The sequence below is a fragment of the Phyllobates terribilis genome, unplaced genomic scaffold (genome assembly GCF_046119375.1).
Source record: "Phyllobates terribilis strain yellow unplaced genomic scaffold, ASM4611937v1 Scaffold_108__1_contigs__length_5656254, whole genome shotgun sequence".
NCBI lineage: Eukaryota > Metazoa > Chordata > Amphibia > Anura > Dendrobatidae > Phyllobates > Phyllobates terribilis.
Window position 1 is genome coordinate 2,085,694 of NW_027362868.1, and position 19,999 is coordinate 2,105,692.

Consider the following 19,999-nt stretch of genomic DNA (forward strand, 5'->3'; position numbering starts at 1 on the left):
TGTGCTAAAAGAGGTGGAGTTATGCAGATCTAAAACGCGTGGATTGCAGCAGCAGCAAGCCGAAAAGTGCAGGCATGTGAGGGATCTAGAGGTTGACAGCATGTCTTCTTAACGGGAGTCCAGGTGGCCATCTCCACAAATGGACTTTTCAGAATCCTTGGGTGGCACCGTAGTCGGAAACCAATTCTGGTTATCGCTTCTCGGCCTTTTGGCTAAGATCAAGTGTAGTATCTGTTCTTATCAGTTTAATATCTGATACGTCCCCTATCTGGGGACCATATATTAAATGGATTTTTAGAACAGGGAGATGGAAAAAGAGCTTGCTCTGTCCACTCCACGCATTGACCTGGTATTGCAGTATCTCCAGGACCGGTGCACCCCTTCTTTAATGCAGTTTCTAAAATCAGAAAGAATTGAATTCAATGCTTTTTGTTCATTTTGCTTGTTTGTCGGATTTTGGGATGGACTCTTTGGCTTTGCTTTTCTTCTCCTCATTGGATTTTTCATGTTAAAAGTTGCAGAAGCCAGATGACAAGCTCATTTTGGTTCAACTTCAGCAACTGTGCATTGCATTGCCATGTAATGTAATGTAATGCAATGCTATCTATCTAGCTCTCCCTCTATACTTCCTTTTGGATAAACAGACATATTAGGCAAGCATTTTGGAGCTTTCACCTAAATAACTACAGGTGGTGAGATAAGCTGCACAATATAATTGACCTTTCAGTATATTGTTGCACACACACCATCTATTTAGCAAATGCCCTTGTTATCAACAGCAGCCTTTTAAACTCACCTGAGCTAACAGGTATGTGAGCTGGTTACTCTGCTGCGCTTAAAATTTCTTTTTTGGTTTGCTACAATGCCTTTTCTGAAACGTTGTCTCCCTCTGCTGGAACACTGACTTCTTTCATTTAATGCCTGCAGACTATAAAAGAGAAACCAACCCAAAAAGTTTGGTTGATTAGTCTGTGGCATTCTTTTAAACTGTTGCTTATGGCGGTCTCTGTGAGCTTCTCAGTGACATTCAGCCATCCAGGTATCCCGCCTGCAGTAGACGGAATGTGGCAATGGAACGCTGGCTGCGCGTGTCATAATAGGCTCTGAGCCTTTATATACCTGCGCACAGCAGCAGCCACCTTCAGTCTGCTGCTGGACAGCCAGCAGCAGCAGCAGCAGGAGAGGTAATTAATCAGCAACCCTCCTGCTAACGGTAGACAGCTGCTCGTTCCACCCCCCCCCCGCCTTAATTGGTTCTCCTCCCTTCCAACGGTGTTGAGGCGGGTGGGAACAGCCGGGGGTTGAGGGTACTGTGCTAAAAGAGGTGGAGTTATGCAGATCTAAAACGCGTGGATTGCAGCAGCAGCAAGCCGAAAAGTGCAGGCATGTGAGGGATCTAGAGGTTGACAGCATGTCTTCTTAACGGGAGTCCAGGTGGCCATCTCCACAAATGGACTTTTCAGAATCCTTGGGTGGCACCGTAGTCGGAAACCAATTCTGGTTATCGCTTCTCGGCCTTTTGGCTAAGATCAAGTGTAGTATCTGTTCTTATCAGTTTAATATCTGATACGTCCCCTATCTGGGGACCATATATTAAATGGATTTTTAGAACAGGGAGATGGAAAAAGAGCTTGCTCTGTCCACTCCACGCATTGACCTGGTATTGCAGTATCTCCAGGACCGGTGCACCCCTTCTTTAATGCAGTTTCTAAAATCAGAAAGAATTGAATTCAATGCTTATTGTTCATTTTGCTTGTTTGTCGGATTTTGGGATGGACTCTTTGGCTTTGCTTTTCTTCTCCTCATTGGATTTTTCATGTTAAAAGTTGCAGAAGCCAGATGACAAGCTCATTTTGGTTCAACTTCAGCAACTGTGCATTGCATTGCCATGTAATGTAATGTAATGCAATGCTATCTATCTAGCTCTCCCTCTATACTTCCTCATGGATAAACAGACATATTAGGCAAGCATTTTGGAGCTTTCACCTAAATAACTACAGGTGGTGAGATAAGCTGCACAATATAATTGACCTTTCAGTATATTGTTGCACACACACCATCTATTTAGCAAATGCCCTTGTTATCAACAGCAGCCTTTTAAACTCACCTGAGCTAACAGGTATGTGAGCTGGTTACTCTGCTGCGCTTAAAATTTCTTTTTTGGTTTGCTACAATGCCTTTTCTGAAACGTTGTCTCCCTCTGCTGGAACACTGACTTCTTTCATTTAATGCCTGCAGACTATAAAAGAGAAACCAACCCAAAAAGTTTGGTTGATTAGTCTGTGGCATTCTTTTAAACTGTTGCTTATGGCGGTCTCTGTGAGCTTCTCAGTGACATTCAGCCATCCAGGTATCCCGCCTGCAGTAGACGGAATGTGGCAATGGAACGCTGGCTGCGCGTGTCATATTAGGCTCTGAGCCTTTATATACCTGCGCACAGCAGCAGCCACCTTCATTCTGCTGCTGGACAGCCAGCAGCAGCAGCAGCAGGAGAGGTAATTAATCAGCAACCCTCCTGCTAAGGGTAGACAGCTGCTCGTTCCACCCCCCCCTGCCTTAATTGGTTCTCCTCCCTTCCAACGGTGTTGAGGCGGGTGGGAACAACCGGGGGTTGAGGGTACTGTGCTAAAAGAGGTGGAGTTATGCAGATCTAAAACGCGTGGATTGCAGCAGCAGCAAGCCGAAAAGTGCAGGCATGTGAGGGATCTAGAGGTTGACAGCATGTCTTCTTAACGGGAGTCCAGGTGGCCATCTCCACAAATGGACTTTTCAGAATCCTTGGGTGGCACCGTAGTCGGAAACCAATTCTGGTTATCGCTTCTCGGCCTTTTGGCTAAGATCAAGTGTAGTATCTTTTGAAAAGGCAGTTTTGTCCTTGGGCTGCCCTAGTAAATTGATGCATATTACACACTGGTTTGGTGCACTTGTTAGTACGCCAGGTGGCTCATAGAGTTATCTGATGGAAAACATGGCCCTCCAGGATCGAAGTCACTAGGCTGGGTAAGTGTGAGGGCTTTGGAGCAATGTTCCCCAGGAGTAGGCGCCCTGGTGGGAGTCCAAGCTTACTGGGACTGGGAACCCCAGAAAGACTTGGCTTCGTAGCACGCCGCACCTTTGCCAATCATACTTTCTGAGCAACCCCCCCTATTCCTGGCCTCCGGGCTAGGAAGGGGAATTTTTATAAACCCGGTCGGAGGTCCGGTCAGCTTTGGGCTGAGAAACCAACACAGGCTCCAGCTCCACTAGGGTGGCAGCCTAGATGGAAGCTGGGAGCACGAAAACGGCTCTTCTCCGGCTTCGGCTAGGGAGAGCATCGGAGATCCCTGACCCTCGCTGTGGCCTTCTGGCTCGGAGGGATGGGGATGGTTTATTGGGGACCCTCTCCTCCGGGAAGGGTCCACATGAATCCTCGCCTCGTGCGCTGTTTTGGTGTGACTTCGGTCAGATTTTTCAGTGCCTTGGATGCAGCTTCAATCAAAAAATCTGTTCTTATCAGTTTAATATCTGATACGTCCCCTATCTGGGGACCATATATTAAATGGATTTTTAGAACAGGGAGATGGAAAAAGAGCTTGCTCTGTCCACTCCACGCATTGACCTGGTATTGCAGTATCTCCAGGACCGGTGCACCCCTTCTTTAATGCAGTTTCTAAAATCAGAAAGAATTGAATTCAATGCTTTTTGTTCATTTTGCTTGTTTGTCGGATTTTGGGATGGACTCTTTGGCTTTGCTTTTCTTCTCCTCATTGGATTTTTCATGTTAAAAGTTGCAGAAGCCAGATGACAAGCTCATTTTGGTTCAACTTCAGCAACTGTGCATTGCATTGCCATGTAATGTAATGTAATGCAATGCTATCTATCTAGCTCTCCCTCTATACTTCCTTTTGGATAAACAGACATATTAGGCAAGCATTTTGGAGCTTTCACCTAAATAACTACAGGTGGTGAGATAAGCTGCACAATATAATTGACCTTTCAGTATATTGTTGCACACACACCATCTATTTAGCAAATGCCCTTGTTATCAACAGCAGCCTTTTAAACTCACCTGAGCTAACAGGTATGTGAGCTGGTTACTCTGCTGCGCTTAAAATTTCTTTTTTGGTTTGCTACAATGCCTTTTCTGAAACGTTGTCTCCCTCTGCTGGAACACTGACTTCTTTCATTTAATGCCTGCAGACTATAAAAGAGAAACCAACCCAAAAAGTTTGGTTGATTAGTCTGTGGCATTCTTTCAAACTGTTGCTTATGGCGGTCTCTGTGAGCTTCTCAGTGACATTCAGCCATCCAGGTATCCCGCCTGCAGTAGACGGAATGTGGCAATGGAACGCTGGCTGCGCGTGTCATAATAGGCTCTGAGCCTTTATATACCTGCGCACAGCAGCAGCCACCTTCAGTCTGCTGCTGGACAGCCAGCAGCAGCAGCAGCAGGAGAGGTAATTAATCAGCAACCCTCCTGCTAAGGGTAGACAGCTGCTCGTTCCACCCCCCCCCCCCGCCTTAATTGGTTCTCCTCCCTTCCAACGGTGTTGAGGCGGGTGGGAACAGCCGGGGGTTGAGGGTACTGTGCTAAAAGAGGTGGAGTTATGCAGATCTAAAACGCGTTGATTGCAGCAGCAGCAAGCCGAAAAGTGCAGGCATGTGAGGGATCTAGAGGTTGACAGCATGTCTTCTTAACGGGAGTCCAGGTGGCCATCTCCACAAATGGACTTTTCAGAATCCTTGGGTGGCACCGTAGTCGGAAACCAATTCTGGTTATCGCTTCTCGGCCTTTTGGCTAAGATCAAGTGTAGTATCTGTTCTTATCAGTTTAATATCTGATACGTCCCCTATCTGGGGACCATATATTAAATGGATTTTTAGAACAGGGAGATGGAAAAAGAGCTTGCTCTGTCCACTCCACGCATTGACCTGGTATTGCAGTATCTCCAGGACCGGTGCACCCTTTCTTTAATGCAGTTTCTAAAATCAGAAAGAATTGAATTCAATGCTTTTTGTTCATTTTGCTTGTTTGTCGGATTTTGGGATGGACTCTTTGGCTTTGCTTTTCTTCTCCTCATTGGATTTTTCATGTTAAAAGTTGCAGAAGCCAGATGACAAGCTCATTTTGGTTCAACTTCAGCAACTGTGCATTGCATTGCCATGTAATGTAATGTAATGCAATGCTATCTATCTAGCTCTCCCTCTATACTTCCTTTTGGATAAACAGACATATTAGGCAAGCATTTTGGAGCTTTCACCTAAATAACTACAGGTGGTGAGATAAGCTGCACAATATAATTGACCTTTCAGTATATTGTTGCACACACACCATCTATTTAGCAAATGCCCTTGTTATCAACAGCAGCCTTTTAAACTCACCTGAGCTAACAGGTATGTGAGCTGGTTACTCTGCTGCGCTTAAAATTTCTTTTTTGGTTTGCTACAATGCCTTTTCTTAAACGTTGTCTCCCTCTGCTGGAACACTGACTTCTTTCATTTAATGCCTGCAGACTATAAAAGAGAAACCAACCCAAAAAGTTTGGTTGATTAGTCTGTGGCATTCTTTTAAACTGTTGCTTATGGCGGTCTCTGTGAGCTTCTCAGTGACATTCAGCCATCCAGGTATCCCGCCTGCAGTAGACGGAATGTGGCAATGGAACGCTGGCTGCGCGTGTCATAATAGGCTCTGAGCCTTTATATACCTGCGCACAGCAGCAGCCACCTTCAGTCTGCTGCTGGACAGCCAGCAGCAGCAGCAGCAGGAGAGGTAATTAATCAGCAACCCTCCTGCTAAGGGTAGACAGCTGCTCGTTCCACCCCCCCCCGCCTTAATTGGTTCTCCTCCCTTCCAACGGTGTTGAGGCGGGTGGGAACAGCCGGGGGTTGAGGGTACTGTGCTAAAAGAGGTGGAGTTATGCAGATCTAAAACGCGTGGATTGCAGCAGCAGCAAGCCGAAAAGTGCAGGCATGTGAGGGATCTAGAGGTTGACAGCATGTCTTCTTAACGGGAGTCCAGGTGGCCATCTCCACAAATGGACTTTTCAGAATCCTTGGGTGGCACCGTAGTCGGAAACCAATTCTGGTTATCGCTTCTCGGCCTTTTGGCTAAGATCAAGTGTAGTATCTGTTCTTATCAGTTTAATATCTGATACGTCCCCTATCTGGGGACCATATATTAAATGGATTTTTAGAACAGGGAGATGGAAAAAGAGCTTGCTCTGTCCACTCCACGCATTGACCTGGTATTGCAGTATCTCCAGGACCGGTGCACCCCTTCTTTAATGCAGTTTCTAAAATCAGAAAGAATTGAATTCAATGCTTTTTGTTCATTTTGCTTGTTTGTCGGATTTTGGGATGGACTCTTTGGCTTTGCTTTTCTTCTCCTCATTGGATTTTTCATGTTAAAAGTTGCAGAAGCCAGATGACAAGCTCATTTTGGTTCAACTTCAGCAACTGTGCATTGCATTGCCATGTAATGTAATGTAATGCAATGCTATCTATCTAGCTCTCCCTCTATACTTCCTTTTGGATAAACAGACATATTAGGCAAGCATTTTGGAGCTTTCACCTAAATAACTACAGGTGGTGAGATAAGCTGCACAATATAATTGACCTTTCAGTATATTGTTGCACACACACCATCTATTTAGCAAATGCCCTTGTTATCAACAGCAGCCTTTTAAACTCACCTGAGCTAACAGGTATGTGAGCTGGTTACTCTGCTGCGCTTAAAATTTCTTTTTTGGTTTGCTACAATGCCTTTTCTGAAACGTTGTCTCCCTCTGCTGGAACACTGACTTCTTTCATTTAATGCCTGCAGACTATAAAAGAGAAACCAACCCAAAAAGTTTGGTTGATTAGTCTGTGGCATTCTTTTAAACTGTTGCTTATGGCGGTCTCTGTGAGCTTCTCAGTGACATTCAGCCATCCAGGTATCCCGCCTGCAGTAGACGGAATGTGGCAATGGAACGCTGGCTGCGCGTGTCATAATAGGCTCTGAGCCTTTATATACCTGCGCACAGCAGCAGCCACCTTCAGTCTGCTGCTGGACAGCCAGCAGCAGCAGCAGCAGGAGAGGTAATTAATCAGCAACCCTCCTGCTAAGGGTAGACAGCTGCTCGTTCCACCCCCCCCCCGCCTTAATTGGTTCTCCTCCCTTCCAACGGTGTTGAGGCGGGTGGGAACAGCCGGGGGTTGAGGGTACTGTGCTAAAAGAGGTGGAGTTATGCAGATCTAAAACGCGTGGATTGCAGCAGCAGCAAGCCGAAAAGTGCAGGCATGTGAGGGATCTAGAGGTTGACAGCATGTCTTCTTAACGGGAGTCCAGGTGGCCATCTCCACAAATGGACTTTTCAGAATCCTTGGGTGGCACCGTAGTCGGAAACCAATTCTGGTTATCGCTTCTCGGCCTTTTGGCTAAGATCAAGTGTAGTATCTGTTCTTATCAGTTTAATATCTGATACATCCCCTATCTGGGGACCATATATTAAATGGATTTTTAGAACAGGGAGATGGAAAAAGAGCTTGCTCTGTCCACTCCACGCATTGACCTGGTATTGCAGTATCTCCAGGACCGGTGCACCCCTTCTTTAATGCAGTTTCTAAAATCAGAAAGAATTGAATTCAATGCTTTTTGTTCATTTTGCTTGTTTGTCGGATTTTGGGATGGACTCTTTGGCTTTGCTTTTCTTCTCCTCATTGGATTTTTCATGTTAAAAGTTGCAGAAGCCAGATGACAAGCTCATTTTGGTTCAACTTCAGCAACTGTGCATTGCATTGCCATGTAATGTAATGTAATGCAATGCTATCTATCTAGCTCTCCCTCTATACTTCCTTTTGGATAAACAGACATATTAGGCAAGCATTTTGGAGCTTTCACCTAAATAACTACAGGTGGTGAGATAAGCTGCACAATATAATTGACCTTTCAGTATATTGTTGCACACACACCATCTATTTAGCAAATGCCCTTGTTATCAACAGCAGCCTTTTAAACTCACCTGAGCTAACAGGTATGTGAGCTGGTTACTCTGCTGCGCTTAAAATTTCTTTTTTGGTTTGCTACAATGCCTTTTCTGAAACGTTGTCTCCCTCTGCTGGAACACTGACTTCTTTCATTTAATGCCTGCAGACTATAAAAGAGAAACCAACCCAAAAAGTTTGGTTGATTAGTCTGTGGCATTCTTTTAAACTGTTGCTTATGGCGGTCTCTGTGAGCTTCTCAGTGACATTCAGCCATCCAGGTATCCCGCCTGCAGTAGACGGAATGTGGCAATGGAACGCTGGCTGCGCGTGTCATAATAGGCTCTGAGCCTTTATATACCTGCGCACAGCAGCAGCCACCTTCAGTCTGCTGCTGGACAGCCAGCAGCAGCAGCAGCAGGAGAGGTAATTAATCAGCAACCCTCCTGCTAAGGGTAGACAGCTGCTCGTTCCACCCCCCCCCCCCCGCCTTAATTGGTTCTCCTCCCTTCCAACGGTGTTGAGGCGGGTGGGAACAGCCGGGGGTTGAGGGTACTGTGCTAAAAGAGGTGGAGTTATGCAGATCTAAAACGCGTGGATTGCAGCAGCAGCAAGCCGAAAAGTGCAGGCATGTGAGGGATCTAGAGGTTGACAGCATGTCTTCTTAACGGGAGTCCAGGTGGCCATCTCCACAAATGGACTTTTCAGAATCCTTGGGTGGCACCGTAGTCGGAAACCAATTCTGGTTATCGCTTCTCGGCCTTTTGGCTAAGATCAAGTGTAGTATCTGTTCTTATCAGTTTAATATCTGATACGTCCCCTATCTGGGGACCATATATTAAATGGATTTTTAGAACAGGGAGATGGAAAAAGAGCTTGCTCTGTCCACTCCACGCATTGACCTGGTATTGCAGTATCTCCAGGACCGGTGCACCCCTTCTTTAATGCAGTTTCTAAAATCAGAAAGAATTGAATTCAATGCTTTTTGTTCATTTTGCTTGTTTGTCGGATTTTGGGATGGACTCTTTGGCTTTGCTTTTCTTCTCCTCATTGGATTTTTCATGTTAAAAGTTGCAGAAGCCAGATGACAAGCTCATTTTGGTTCAACTTCAGCAACTGTGCATTGCATTGCCATGTAATGTAATGTAATGCAATGCTATCTATCTAGCTCTCCCTCTATACTTCCTTTTGGATAAACAGACATATTAGGCAAGCATTTTGGAGCTTTCACCTAAATAACTACAGGTGGTGAGATAAGCTGCACAATATAATTGACCTTTCAGTATATTGTTGCACACACACCATCTATTTAGCAAATGCCCTTGTTATCAACAGCAGCCTTTTAAACTCACCTGAGCTAACAGGTATGTGAGCTGGTTACTCTGCTGCGCTTAAAATTTCTTTTTTGGTTTGCTACAATGCCTTTTCTGAAACGTTGTCTCCCTCTGCTGGAACACTGACTTCTTTCATTTAATGCCTGCAGACTATAAAAGAGAAACCAACCCAAAAAGTTTGGTTGATTAGTCTGTGGCATTCTTTTAAACTGTTGCTTATGGCGGTCTCTGTGAGCTTCTCAGTGACATTCAGCCATCCAGGTATCCCGCCTGCAGTAGACGGAATGTGGCAATGGAACGCTGGCTGCGCGTGTCATAATAGGCTCTGAGCCTTTATATACCTGCGCACAGCAGCAGCCACCTTCAGTCTGCTGCTGGACAGCCAGCAGCAGCAGCAGCAGGAGAGGTAATTAATCAGCAACCCTCCTGCTAAGGGTAGACAGCTGCTCGTTCCACCCCCCCCCCGCCTTAATTGGTTCTCCTCCCTTCCAACGGTGTTGAGGCGGGTGGGAACAGCCGGGGGTTGAGGGTACTGTGCTAAAAGAGGTGGAGTTATGCAGATCTAAAACGCGTGGATTGCAGCAGCAGCAAGCCGAAAAGTGCAGGCATGTGAGGGATCTAGAGGTTGACAGCATGTCTTCTTAACGGGAGTCCAGGTGGCCATCTCCACAAATGGACTTTTCAGAATCCTTGGGTGGCACCGTAGTCGGAAACCAATTCTGGTTATCGCTTCTCGGCCTTTTGGCTAAGATCAAGTGTAGTATCTGTTCTTATCAGTTTAATATCTGATACATCCCCTATCTGGGGACCATATATTAAATGGATTTTTAGAACAGGGAGATGGAAAAAGAGCTTGCTCTGTCCACTCCACGCATTGACCTGGTATTGCAGTATCTCCAGGACCGGTGCACCCCTTCTTTAATGCAGTTTCTAAAATCAGAAAGAATTGAATTCAATGCTTTTTGTTCATTTTGCTTGTTTGTCGGATTTTGGGATGGACTCTTTGGCTTTGCTTTTCTTCTCCTCATTGGATTTTTCATGTTAAAAGTTGCAGAAGCCAGATGACAAGCTCATTTTGGTTCAACTTCAGCAACTGTGTATTGCATTGCCATGTAATGTAATGTAATGCAATGCTATCTATCTAGCTCTCCCTCTATACTTCCTTTTTGATAAACAGACATATTAGGCAAGCATTTTGGAGCTTTCACCTAAATAACTACAGGTGGTGAGATAAGCTGCACAATATAATTGACCTTTCAGTATATTGTTGCACACACACCATCTATTTAGCAAATGCCCTTGTTATCAACAGCAGCCTTTTAAACTCACCTGAGCTAACAGGTATGTGAGCTGGTTACTCTGCTGCGCTTAAAATTTATTTTTTGGTTTGCTACAATGCCTTTTCTGAAACGTTGTCTCCCTCTGCTGGAACACTGACTTCTTTCATTTAATGCCTGCAGACTATAAAAGAGAAACCAACCCAAAAAGTTTGGTTGATTAGTCTGTGGCATTCTTTTAAACTGTTGCTTATGGCGGTCTCTGTGAGCTTCTCAGTGACATTCAGCCATCCAGGTATCCCGCCTGCAGTAGACGGAATGTGGCAATGGAACGCTGGCTGCGCGTGTCATAATAGGCTCTGAGCCTTTATATACCTGCGCACAGCAGCAGCCACCTTCAGTCTGCTGCTGGACAGCCAGCAGCAGCAGCAGCAGGAGAGGTAATTAATCAGCAACCCTCCTGCTAAGGGTAGACAGCTGCTCGTTCCACCCCCCCCCCCGCCTTAATTGGTTCTCCTCCCTTCCAACGGTGTTGAGGCGGGTGGGAACAGCCGGGGGTTGAGGGTACTGTGCTAAAAGAGGTGGAGTTATGCAGATCTAAAACGCGTTGATTGCAGCAGCAGCAAGCCGAAAAGTGCAGGCATGTGAGGGATCTAGAGGTTGACAGCATGTCTTCTTAACGGGAGTCCAGGTGGCCATCTCCACAAATGGACTTTTCAGAATCCTTGGGTGGCACCGTAGTCGGAAACCAATTCTGGTTATCGCTTCTCGGCCTTTTGGCTAAGATCAAGTGTAGTATCTGTTCTTATCAGTTTAATATCTGATACGTCCCCTATCTGGGGACCATATATTAAATGGATTTTTAGAACAGGGAGATGGAAAAAGAGCTTGCTCTGTCCACTCCACGCATTGACCTGGTATTGCAGTATCTCCAGGACCGGTGCACCCTTTCTTTAATGCAGTTTCTAAAATCAGAAAGAATTGAATTCAATGCTTTTTGTTCATTTTGCTTGTTTGTCGGATTTTGGGATGGACTCTTTGGCTTTGCTTTTCTTCTCCTCATTGGATTTTTCATGTTAAAAGTTGCAGAAGCCAGATGACAAGCTCATTTTGGTTCAACTTCAGCAACTGTGCATTGCATTGCCATGTAATGTAATGTAATGCAATGCTATCTATCCAGCTCTCCCTCTATATTTCCTTTTGGATAAACAGACATATTAGGCAAGCATTTTGGAGCTTTCACCTAAATAACTACAGGTGGTGAGATAAGCTGCACAATATAATTGACCTTTCAGTATATTGTTGCACACACACCATCTATTTAGCAAATGCCCTTGTTATCAACAGCAGCCTTTTAAACTCACCTGAGCTAACAGGTATGTGAGCTGGTTACTCTGCTGCGCTTAAAATTTCTTTTTTGGTTTGCTACAATGCCTTTTCTGAAACGTTGTCTCCCTCTGCTGGAACACTGACTTCTTTCATTTAATGCTGCAGACTATAAAAGAGAAACCAACCCAAAAAGTTTGGTTGATTAGTCTGTGGCATTCTTTTAAACTGTTGCTTATGGCGGTCTCTGTGAGCTTCTCAGTGACATTCAGCCATCCAGGTATCCCGCCTGCAGTAGACGGAATGTGGCAATGGAACGCTGGCTGCGCGTGTCATAATAGGCTCTGAGCCTTTATATACCTGCGCACAGCAGCAGCCACCTTCAGTCTGCTGCTGGACAGCCAGCAGCAGCAGCAGCAGGAGAGGTAATTAATCAGCAACCCTCCTGCTAAGGGTAGACAGCTGCTCGTTCCACCCCCCCCCCGCCTTAATTGGTTCTCCTCCCTTCCAACGGTGTTGAGGCGGGTGGGAACAGCCGGGGGTTGAGGGTACTGTGCTAAAAGAGGTGGAGTTATGCAGATCTAAAACGCGTGGATTGCAGCAGCAGCAAGCCGAAAAGTGCAGGCATGTGAGGGATCTAGAGGTTGACAGCATGTCTTCTTAACGGGAGTCCAGGTGGCCATCTCCACAAATGGACTTTTCAGAATCCTTGGGTGGCACCGTAGTCGGAAACCAATTCTGGTTATCGCTTCTCGGCCTTTTGGCTAAGATCAAGTGTAGTATCTGTTCTTATCAGTTTAATATCTGATACGTCCCCTATCTGGGGACCATATATTAAATGGATTTTTAGAACAGGGAGATGGAAAAAGAGCTTGCTCTGTCCACTCCACGCATTGACCTGGTATTGCAGTATCTCCAGGACCGGTGCACCCCTTCTTTAATGCAGTTTCTAAAATCAGAAAGAATTGAATTCAATGCTTTTTGTTCATTTTGCTTGTTTGTCGGATTTTGGGATGGACTCTTTGGCTTTGCTTTTCTTCTCCTCATTGGATTTTTCATGTTAAAAGTTGCAGAAGCCAGATGACAAGCTCATTTTGGTTCAACTTCAGCAACTGTGCATTGCATTGCCATGTAATGTAATGTAATGCAATGCTATCTATCTAGCTCTCCCTCTATACTTCCTTTTGGATAAACAGACATATTAGGCAAGCATTTTGGAGCTTTCACCTAAATAACTACAGGTGGTGAGATAAGCTGCACAATATAATTGACCTTTCAGTATATTGTTGCACACACACCATCTATTTAGCAAATGCCCTTGTTATCAACAGCAGCCTTTTAAACTCACCTGAGCTAACAGGTATGTGAGCTGGTTACTCTGCTGCGCTTAAAATTTCTTTTTTGGTTTGCTACAATGCCTTTTCTGAAACGTTGTCTCCCTCTGCTGGAACACTGACTTCTTTCATTTAATGCCTGCAGACTATAAAAGAGAAACCAACCCAAAAAGTTTGGTTGATTAGTCTGTGGCATTCTTTTAAACTGTTGCTTATGGCGGTCTCTGTGAGCTTCTCAGTGACATTCAGCCATCCAGGTATCCCGCCTGCAGTAGACGGAATGTGGCAATGGAACGCTGGCTGCGCGTGTCATAATAGGCTCTGAGCCTTTATATACCTGCGCACAGCAGCAGCCACCTTCAGTCTGCTGCTGGACAGCCAGCAGCAGCAGCAGCAGGAGAGGTAATTAATCAGCAACCCTCCTGCTAAGGGTAGACAGCTGCTCGTTCCACCCCCCCCCCCCCCGCCTTAATTGGTTCTCCTCCCTTCCAACGGTGTTGAGGCGGGTGGGAACAGCCGGGGGTTGAGGGTACTGTGCTAAAAGAGGTGGAGTTATGCAGATCTAAAACGCGTGGATTGCAGCAGCAGCAAGCCGAAAAGTGCAGGCATGTGAGGGATCTAGAGGTTGACAGCATGTCTTCTTAACGGGAGTCCAGGTGGCCATCTCCACAAATGGACTTTTCAGAATCCTTGGGTGGCACCGTAGTCGGAAACCAATTCTGGTTATCGCTTCTCGGCCTTTTGGCTAAGATCAAGTGTAGTATCTGTTCTTATCAGTTTAATATCTGATACATCCCCTATCTGGGGACCATATATTAAATGGATTTTTAGAACAGAGAAATGGAAAAAGAGCTTGCTCTGTCCACTCCATGCATTGACCTGGTATTGCAGTATCTCCAGGACCGGTGCACCCCTTCTTTAATGCAGTTTCTAAAATCAGAAAGAATTGAATTCAATGTTTTTTGTTCATTTTGCTTGTTTGTCGGATTTTGGGATGGACTCTTTGGCTTTGCTTTTCTTCTCCTCATTGGATTTTTCATGTTAAAAGTTGCAGAAGCCAGATGACAAGCTCATTTTGGTTCAACTTCAGCAACTGTGCATTGCATTGCCATGTAATGTAATGTAATGCAATGCTATCTATCTAGCTCTCCCTCTATACTTCCTTTTGGATAAACAGACATATTAGGCAAGCATTTTGGAGCTTTCACCTAAATAACTACAGGTGGTGAGATAAGCTGCACTATATAATTGACCTTTCAGTATATTGTTGCACACACACCATCTATTTAGCAAATGCCCTTGTTATCAACAGCAGCCTTTTAAACTCACCTGAGCTAACAGGTATGTGAGCTGGTTACTCTGCTGCGCTTAAAATTTCTTTTTTGGTTTGCTACAATGCCTTTTCTGAAACGTTGTCTCCCTCTGCTGGAACACTGACTTCTTTCATTTAATGCCTGCAGACTATAAAAGAGAAACCAACCCAAAAAGTTTGGTTGATTAGTCTGTGGCATTCTTTTAAACTGTTGCTTATGGCGGTCTCTGTGAGCTTCTCAGTGACATTCAGCCATCCAGGTATCCCGCCTGCAGTAGACAGAATGTGGCAATGGAACGCTGGCTGCGCGTGTCATAATAGGCTCTGAGCCTTTATATACCTGCGCACAGCAGCAGCCACCTTCAGTCTGCTGCTGGACAGCCAGCAGCAGCAGCAGGAGAGGTAATTAATCAGCAACCCTCCTGCTAAGGGTAGACAGCTGCTCGTTCCACCCCCCCCCCGCCTTAATTGGTTCTCCTCCCTTCCAACGGTGTTGAGGCGGGTGGGAACAGCCGGGGGTTGAGGGTACTGTGCTAAAAGAGGTGGAGTTATGCAGATCTAAAACGCGTGGATTGCAGCAGCAGCAAGCCGAAAAGTGCAGGCATGTGAGGGATCTAGAGGTTGACAGCATGTCTTCTTAACGGGAGTCCAGGTGGCCATCTCCACAAATGGACTTTTCAGAATCCTTGGGTGGCACCGTAGTCGGAAACCAATTCTGGTTATCGCTTCTCGGCCTTTTGGCTAAGATCAAGTGTAGTATCTGTTCTTATCAGTTTAATATCTGATACGTCCCCTATCTGGGGACCATATATTAAATGGATTTTTAGAACAGGGAGATGGAAAAAGAGCTTGCTCTGTCCACTCCACGCATTGACCTGGTATTGCAGTATCTCCAGGACCGGTGCACCCCTTCTTTAATGCAGTTTCTAAAATCAGAAAGAATTGAATTCAATGCTTTTTGTTCATTTTGCTTGTTTGTCGGATTTTGGGATGGACTCTTTGGCTTTGCTTTTCTTCTCCTCATTGGATTTTTCATGTTAAAAGTTGCAGAAGCCAGATGACAAGCTCATTTTGGTTCAACTTCAGCAACTGTGCATTGCATTGCCATGTAATGTAATGTAATGCAATGCTATCTATCTAGCTCTCCCTCTATATTTCCTTTTGGATAAACAGACATATTAGGCAAGCATTTTGGAGCTTTCACCTAAATAACTACAGGTGGTGAGATAAGCTGCACAATATAATTGACCTTTCAGTATATTGTTGCACACACACCATCTATTTAGCAAATGCCCTTGTTATCAACAGCAGCCTTTTAAACTCACCTGAGCTAACAGGTATGTGAGCTGGTTACTCTGCTGCGCTTAAAATTTCTTTTTTGGTTTGCTACAATGCCTTTTCTGAAACGTTGTCTCCCTCTGCTGGAACACTGACTTCTTTCATTTAATGCCTGCAGACTATAAAAGAGAAACCAACCCAAAAAGTTTGGTTGATTAGTCTGTGGCATTCTTTTAAACTGTTGCTTATGGCGGTCTCTGTGAGCTTCTCAGTGACATTCAGCCATCCAGGTATCCCGCCTGCAGTAGACGGAATGTGGCAATGGAACGCTGGCTGCGCGTGTCATAATAGGCTCTGAGCCTTTATATACCTGCGCACAGCAGCAGCCACCTTCAGTCTGCTGCTGGACAGCCAGCAGCAGCAGCAGCAGGAGAGGTAATTAATCAGCAACCCTCCTGCTAAGGGTAGACAGCTGCTCGTTCCACCCCCCCCCGCCTTAATTGGTTCTCCTCCCTTCCAACGGTGTTGAGGCGGGTGGGAACAGCCGGGGGTTGAGGGTACTGTGCTAAAAGAGGTGGAGTTATGCAGATCTAAAACGCGTGGATTGCAGCAGCAGCAAGCCGAAAAGTGCAGGCATGTAAGGCATCTAGAGGTTGACAGCATGTCTTCTTAACGGGAGTCCAGGTGGCTATCTCCACAAATGGACTTTTCAGAATCCTTGGGTGGCACCGTAGTCGGAAACCAATTCTGGTTATCGCTTCTCGGCCTTTTGGCTAAGATCAAGTGTAGTATCTGTTCTTATCAGTTTAATATCTGATACGTCCCCTATCTGGGGACCATATATTAAATGGATTTTTAGAACAGGGAGATGGAAAAAGAGCTTGCTCTGTCCACTCCACGCATTGACCTGGTATTGCAGTATCTCCAGGACCGGTGCACCCCTTCTTTAATGCAGTTTCTAAAATCAGAAAGAATTGAATTCAATGCTTTTTGTTCATTTTGCTTGTTTGTCGGATTTTGGGATGGACTCTTTGGCTTTGCTTTTCTTCTCCTCATTGGATTTTTCATGTTAAAAGTTGCAGAAGCCAGATGACAAGCTCATTTTGGTTCAACTTCAGCAACTGTGCATTGCATTGCCATGTAATGTAATGTAATGCAATGCTATCTATCTAGCTCTCCCTCTATCCTTCCTTTTGGATAAACAGACATATTAGGCAAGCATTTTGGAGCTTTCACCTAAATAACTACAGGTGGTGAGATAAGCTGCACAATATAATTGACCTTTCAGTATATTGTTGCACACACACCATCTATTTAGCAAATGCCCTTGTTATCAACAGCAGCCTTTTAAACTCACCTGAGCTAACAGGTATGTGAGCTGGTTACTCTGCTGCGCTTAAAATTTCTTTTTTGGTTTGCTACAATGCCTTTTCTGAAACGTTGTCTCCCTCTGCTGGAACACTGACTTCTTTCATTTAATGCCTGCAGACTATAAAAGAGAAACCAACCCAAAAAGTTTGGTTGATTAGTCTGTGGCATTCTTTTAAACTGTTGCTTATGGCGGTCTCTGTGAGCTTCTCAGTGACATTCAGCCATCCAGGTATCCCGCCTGCAGTAGACGGAATGTGGCAATGGAACGCTGGCTGCGCGTGTCATAATAGGCTCTGAGCCTTTATATACCTGCGCACAGCAGCAGCCACCTTCAGTCTGCTGCTGGACAGCCAGCAGCAGCAGCAGCAGGAGAGGTAATTAATCAGCAACCCTCCTGCTAAGGGTAGACAGCTGCTCGTTCCACCCCCCCCCCCGCCTTAATTGGTTCTCCTCCCTTCCAACGGTGTTGAGGCGGGTGGGAACAGCCGGGGGTTGAGGGTACTGTGCTAAAAGAGGTGGAGTTATGCAGATCTAAAACGCGTGGATTGCAGCAGCAGCAAGCCGAAAAGTGCAGGCATGTGAGGGATCTAGAGGTTGACAGCATGTCTTCTTAACGGGAGTCCAGGTGGCCATCTCCACAAATGGACTTTTCAGAATCCTTGGGTGGCACCGTAGTCGGAAACCAATTCTGGTTATCGCTTCTCGGCCTTTTGGCTAAGATCAAGTGTAGTATCTGTTCTTATCAGTTTAATATCTGATACGTCCCCTATCTGGGGACCATATATTAAATGGATTTTTAGAACAGGGAGATGGAAAAAGAGCTTGCTCTGTCCACTCCACGCATTGACCTGGTATTGCAGTATCTCCAGGACCGGTGCACCCCTTCTTTAATGCAGTTTCTAAAATCAGAAAGAATTGAATTCAATGCTTTTTGTTCATTTTGCTTGTTTGTCGGATTTTGGGATGGACTCTTTGGCTTTGCTTTTCTTCTCCTCATTGGATTTTTCATGTTAAAAGTTGCAGAAGCCAGATGACAAGCTCATTTTGGTTCAACTTCAGCAACTGTGCATTGCATTGCCATGTAATGTAATGTAATGCAATGCTATCTATCTAGCTCTCCCTCTATACTTCCTTTTGGATAAACAGACATATTAGGCAAGCATTTTGGAGCTTTCACCTAAATAACTACAGGTGGTGAGATAAGCTGCACAATATAATTGACCTTTCAGTATATTGTTGCACACACACCATCTATTTAGCAAATGCCCTTGTTATCAACAGCAGCCTTTTAAACTCACCTGAGCTAACAGGTATGTGAGCTGGTTACTCTGCTGCGCTTAAAATTTCTTTTTTGGTTTGCTACAATGCCTTTTCTGAAACGTTGTCTCCCTCTGCTGGAACACTGACTTCTTTCATTTAATGCCTGCAGACTATAAAAGAGAAACCAACCCAAAAAGTTTGGTTGATTAGTCTGTGGCATTCTTTTAAACTGTTGCTTATGGCGGTCTCTATGAGCTTCTCAGTGACATTCAGCCATCCAGGTATCCCGCCTGCAGTAGACGGAATGTGGCAATGGAACGCTGGCTGCGCGTGTCATAATAGGCTCTGAGCCTTTATATACCTGCGCACAGCAGCAGCCACCTTCAGTCTGCTGCTGGACAGCCAGCAGCAGCAGCAGCAGGAGAGGTAATTAATCAGCAACCCTCCTGCTAAGGGTAGACAGCTGCTCGTTCCACCCCCCCCCGCCTTAATTGGTTCTCCTCCCTTCCAACGGTGTTGAGGCGGGTGGGAACAGCCGGGGGTTGAGGGTACTGTGCTAAAAGAGGTGGAGTTATGCAGATCTAAAACGCGTGGATTGCAGCAGCAGCAAGCCGAAAAGTGCAGGCATGTGAGGGATCTAGAGGTTGACAGCATGTCTTCTTAACGGGAGTCCAGGTGGCCATCTCCACAAATGGACTTTTCAGAATCCTTGGGTGGCACCGTAGTCGGAAACCAATTCTGGTTATCGCTTCTCGGCCTTTTGGCTAAGATCAAGTGTAGTATCTGTTCTTATCAGTTTAATATCTGATACGTCCCCTATCTGGGGACCATATATTAAATGGATTTTTAGAACAGGGAGATGGAAAAAGAGCTTGCTCTGTCCACTCCACGCATTGACCTGGTATTGCAGTATCTCCAGGACCGGTGCACCCCTTCTTTAATGCAGTTTCTAAAATCAGAAAGAATTGAATTCAATGCTTTTTGTTCATTTTGCTTGTTTGTCGGATTTTGGGATGGACTCTTTGGCTTTGCTTTTCTTCTCCTCATTGGATTTTTCATGTTAAAAGTTGCAGAAGCCAGATGACAAGCTCATTTTGGTTCAACTTCAGCAACTGTGCATTGCATTGCCATGTAATGTAATGTAATGCAATGCTATCTATCTAGCTCTCCCTCTATCCTTCCTTTTGGATAAACAGACATATTAGGCAAGCATTTTGGAGCTTTCACCTAAATAACTACAGGTGGTGAGATAAGCTGCACAATATAATTGACCTTTCAGTATATTGTTGCACACACACCATCTATTTAGCAAATGCCCTTGTTATCAACAGCAGCCTTTTAAACTCACCTGAGCTAACAGGTATGTGAGCTGGTTACTCTGCTGCGCTTAAAATTTCTTTTTTGGTTTGCTACAATGCCTTTTCTGAAACGTTGTCTCCCTCTGCTGGAACACTGACTTCTTTCATTTAATGCCTGCAGACTATAAAAGAGAAACCAACCCAAAAAGTTTGGTTGATTAGTCTGTGGCATTCTTTTAAACTGTTGCTTATGGCGGTCTCTGTG

At 45.2% G+C, this 19,999-nt stretch overlaps 15 non-coding genes and 1 pseudogene across 15 annotated transcripts; all 16 read left to right on the forward strand.

Annotated features, from left to right (window-relative positions):
• The first annotated feature begins 192 nt into the window (after positions 1–192).
• LOC141199469 (U2 spliceosomal RNA) lies at positions 193–383 on the forward strand. Its single transcript, XR_012271220.1, has one exon. It is a non-coding gene; the product is annotated as a U2 spliceosomal RNA (small nuclear RNA).
• A 1,120-nt stretch (positions 384–1,503) lies between these two features.
• Positions 1,504–1,694, forward strand: LOC141199470 (U2 spliceosomal RNA). Its single transcript, XR_012271221.1, has one exon. It is a non-coding gene; the product is annotated as a U2 spliceosomal RNA (small nuclear RNA).
• A 1,119-nt stretch (positions 1,695–2,813) lies between these two features.
• Positions 2,814–2,929, forward strand: LOC141200996 (U2 spliceosomal RNA; annotated as a pseudogene).
• Positions 2,930–3,453: 524 nt separating this feature from the next.
• LOC141200793 (U2 spliceosomal RNA) lies at positions 3,454–3,635 on the forward strand. Its single transcript, XR_012272503.1, has one exon. It is a non-coding gene; the product is annotated as a U2 spliceosomal RNA (small nuclear RNA).
• A 1,122-nt stretch (positions 3,636–4,757) lies between these two features.
• LOC141201258 (U2 spliceosomal RNA) lies at positions 4,758–4,948 on the forward strand. The gene has a single exon (XR_012272825.1). It is a non-coding gene; the product is annotated as a U2 spliceosomal RNA (small nuclear RNA).
• A 1,119-nt stretch (positions 4,949–6,067) lies between these two features.
• Positions 6,068–6,258, forward strand: LOC141199471 (U2 spliceosomal RNA). The gene has a single exon (XR_012271222.1). It is a non-coding gene; the product is annotated as a U2 spliceosomal RNA (small nuclear RNA).
• A 1,120-nt stretch (positions 6,259–7,378) lies between these two features.
• LOC141200470 (U2 spliceosomal RNA) lies at positions 7,379–7,569 on the forward strand. Its single transcript, XR_012272190.1, has one exon. It is a non-coding gene; the product is annotated as a U2 spliceosomal RNA (small nuclear RNA).
• A 1,123-nt stretch (positions 7,570–8,692) lies between these two features.
• Positions 8,693–8,883, forward strand: LOC141199472 (U2 spliceosomal RNA). The gene has a single exon (XR_012271223.1). It is a non-coding gene; the product is annotated as a U2 spliceosomal RNA (small nuclear RNA).
• A 1,120-nt stretch (positions 8,884–10,003) lies between these two features.
• On the forward strand, positions 10,004–10,194 carry LOC141200471 (U2 spliceosomal RNA). The gene has a single exon (XR_012272191.1). It is a non-coding gene; the product is annotated as a U2 spliceosomal RNA (small nuclear RNA).
• Positions 10,195–11,315: 1,121 nt separating this feature from the next.
• On the forward strand, positions 11,316–11,506 carry LOC141201269 (U2 spliceosomal RNA). The gene has a single exon (XR_012272836.1). It is a non-coding gene; the product is annotated as a U2 spliceosomal RNA (small nuclear RNA).
• Positions 11,507–12,625: 1,119 nt separating this feature from the next.
• LOC141199474 (U2 spliceosomal RNA) lies at positions 12,626–12,816 on the forward strand. Its single transcript, XR_012271225.1, has one exon. It is a non-coding gene; the product is annotated as a U2 spliceosomal RNA (small nuclear RNA).
• A 1,124-nt stretch (positions 12,817–13,940) lies between these two features.
• LOC141200785 (U2 spliceosomal RNA) lies at positions 13,941–14,131 on the forward strand. Its single transcript, XR_012272495.1, has one exon. It is a non-coding gene; the product is annotated as a U2 spliceosomal RNA (small nuclear RNA).
• A 1,117-nt stretch (positions 14,132–15,248) lies between these two features.
• Positions 15,249–15,439, forward strand: LOC141199475 (U2 spliceosomal RNA). The gene has a single exon (XR_012271226.1). It is a non-coding gene; the product is annotated as a U2 spliceosomal RNA (small nuclear RNA).
• Positions 15,440–16,558: 1,119 nt separating this feature from the next.
• LOC141199476 (U2 spliceosomal RNA) lies at positions 16,559–16,749 on the forward strand. The gene has a single exon (XR_012271227.1). It is a non-coding gene; the product is annotated as a U2 spliceosomal RNA (small nuclear RNA).
• A 1,121-nt stretch (positions 16,750–17,870) lies between these two features.
• Positions 17,871–18,061, forward strand: LOC141199477 (U2 spliceosomal RNA). Its single transcript, XR_012271228.1, has one exon. It is a non-coding gene; the product is annotated as a U2 spliceosomal RNA (small nuclear RNA).
• A 1,119-nt stretch (positions 18,062–19,180) lies between these two features.
• On the forward strand, positions 19,181–19,371 carry LOC141199478 (U2 spliceosomal RNA). The gene has a single exon (XR_012271229.1). It is a non-coding gene; the product is annotated as a U2 spliceosomal RNA (small nuclear RNA).
• The last annotated feature ends 628 nt before the right edge of the window (positions 19,372–19,999 follow it).